The sequence below is a fragment of the Cucumis melo genome, chromosome 1, assembly GCF_025177605.1.
Source record: "Cucumis melo cultivar AY chromosome 1, USDA_Cmelo_AY_1.0, whole genome shotgun sequence".
Classification (NCBI taxonomy): domain Eukaryota; kingdom Viridiplantae; phylum Streptophyta; class Magnoliopsida; order Cucurbitales; family Cucurbitaceae; genus Cucumis; species Cucumis melo.
The window spans coordinates 18161928-18164607 of record NC_066857.1 but is presented as its reverse complement, the minus strand read 5'-3'; the positions used below and the strand labels follow the sequence as shown (position 1 = coordinate 18164607).

At 30.0% G+C, this 2680-nt stretch overlaps 1 long non-coding RNA gene across 2 annotated transcripts; it reads left to right on the top strand.

The window, feature by feature from the left end:
• The first annotated feature begins 1542 nt into the window (after nucleotides 1-1542).
• On the top strand, nucleotides 1543-2354 carry LOC127149948 (uncharacterized). 2 transcript variants are annotated; one of them, XR_007821830.1, is made up of 2 exons: nucleotides 1543-1883; nucleotides 2218-2354. It is a non-coding gene; the product is annotated as an uncharacterized LOC127149948 (long non-coding RNA). The 2 variants fall into 2 exon arrangements; XR_007821829.1 differs by having other exon boundaries at nucleotides 1544-1946.
• Nucleotides 2355-2680: the final 326 nt, after the last annotated feature.

Genomic DNA, 2680 nt, shown 5'->3' with positions numbered 1-2680 from the left:
ATTGAGAATTTAAATTAATTTGAGATTTTGGAGGGAAAAGTTAGTTTTGGTGGACTTGGATTTAATTGAGTATATATATATGGATATATATATTTAATTAATAATTAGGAAAAGTGAAGTTAATTATATTATGGAATATAATTATATTTGTTTGGAAAAGAAGATAATCCATGAGGAAAGAGATGGTTGATTTGATTGGACGAAAAAGATATATATTTATTTACAAGAGAGAATGATGGTTTAAATAAATATATATGTTTATTGTAGATTTTGGTGAGAGAAAAATAATAATAATAAAGAAGTATTATTATTATTATTAATGGTTATAAATGCCTAAGATTTTGTGCATTTAAGGCATTTATTTAGGAAAGATAATAGGAATAAAGATATATGTATATTTTTTGGTATTATATATATATCCTAAAAGGAAAAGGAAAAGAAAATAATAATAATAAATATTATTGTTATTATAATATATATATATATATCCTAAAAGGAAAAGGAAAAGGAAATAATAATTATTATTATTATTGTTATTATTTGGGTCTATAAATAGATTGGAATGCTTAAGTTGGAAAGTAAAGGAAAAAGAAAAAGGTTCTTCATCTTCTTCTCTAAGATAACCTCTTTGGAAGCTTGAGGATTTAAAGTGATGTATTTTTCCATCAAGGATAAGAGGATTTTTCAACCTCCATTTGAGTAACCTTGGTAAGCCAATGAAATTAAATTAATATTTTATTAATTTAATTTTAGATCTATTTGGGGGTTTCTTTAAAGGTTCAATTGGCTAATTTTTAAGATTTAAATCTTGGATTTTCCCAATAAAGGTTGAATTGGTTTCAACCCCTTTTTTTTTTAAGTTAATCAATTTGGGAAAATTTTGGATGTTAGCCAGTTGCTAATTTCATTAATTGAGATACTGAGTTTTCCATTTATGATTAGAATCAAGTTGATTGGAGAATTTTTACTGTCAGATAGGGAGTACCTTGTTTGGTTAAAATCTCCAGGTAAGAGATTCTCCTACTAGACCTTCGAACTGAATTTAAGAGACTGCATGTAATTATGATTATGCATCGATGGTAGCTAAGATGCATAATGTGATGCTATAGATGATGATTGATATTGTATTTGTGATGATTGATATTGAAATTGATGATGATGACTGATACTATGATTGACGATGATGACTGGTATGTTTATGATGTTTATGATACATGATATATTAATCACATGAATAAGGACGTTATGATTAATACTCATGCCATGTTATGATGTTATGTTATGCTACATGCTATGGATAGGGTGTTCTGTTAACTTTGTCTATTAGAGTCGTACCTGCATGGGTGTCCTTCGGGATCACCACCTATTTAGGACTGTGTGGTCCGACGGGACGCCAGTCTAGCATGGATATAGATATGATTCGAGTGATTCGACGGGGTCCTCGCATCCCGATTGTCTTAGTGTTACCCCCGGGTTCACTACAGACCAGCATGTCCTAGGTGCTCACTAAAGAGTTGGGTCGTTACACACGCCATGGCCTTTAGATCACACATATCATACTTTTCACCTTGCAAAATAAGAGTTTTTTAGTCCTTTCTGTTTACTCCCACTCTTTAATTATTTTTAACTTTTTTTTCCCCTCACTTCAAACCCTTTGAAGGATTCCTTTTTATTTTGTCGAATGGCTTCCATGACTGCTCATGGACCAAGCACTCCATGGACTGTAAAGCAAAACAAAGCATTTGAGAAAGCTTTGGCAGTTTATGATAAAGACACACCTGAAAGATGGCTGAATGTTTCGAAGGCCATTGGTGGGAAAACTGAAGAAGAAGTGAAAAGGCATTATCAACTTCTTGTGGAGGATGTTAAGCATATTGAATCTGGTGAAATTCCTTTTCCTTATCGAAGATTAACGTGATGAAGTCATTACGTGTTAATGAAACAAGGTAATATACATTGTTAAATCACTCTTGAACTCAAAAGGTGCTACATTCTAGACAGTCATTCCATGCAAGTTCATAATGAAGTTTTTGTGATATTATACTTTAAAAATCTCTTTCTAATTTTTTTTTCTCTAGACTTTATAATGTAAAAAGTTTGAATTTGTATATGGTAATTATATATAATACCAAATAATGAAGCATTTTATTGTTCATACATATTTATCATTAAAAGACTTTAACATAATATCTCTCATTTTTCCTTTGTTTTTACGAGGATGATTAAGTGAGCCAGCTCCTTCAGTGGTTTGAAGAATAGAAGAAGAAAACCATATTATGTTTGTCTTTTTGTGCCCATTTAAAGTGTAATTGTAATTTTTTGAATGGAATAAAGGATTATTTGCTTGCTGTTAATTTCCTTCTAATCAGAACCATCCATCTTCCATTTTTTTTTCTCGTTTTTACTTAAATTTAACATTTGTGTGCTGATTAGTTGTTATTTTTGTGTTAAAATTAAAGTTGTATAATTTTGCTTTTTTAAAAAAAGAAAACAAGAAAAAGTAATTTAATTTTTGTAAGAGTGGACTATAAACGAGAGTAGTCCAGACTGTTACTTTTCGGTATGATCCCTTAGCGTCACTCTTGAAAAATATGAGGCCGTGTTTTTATTAATTACACATTGGTAGATAAGTACGTACCATTCTTTTTCGTATGTGTGAATACTATTAAGCTATAAAAAT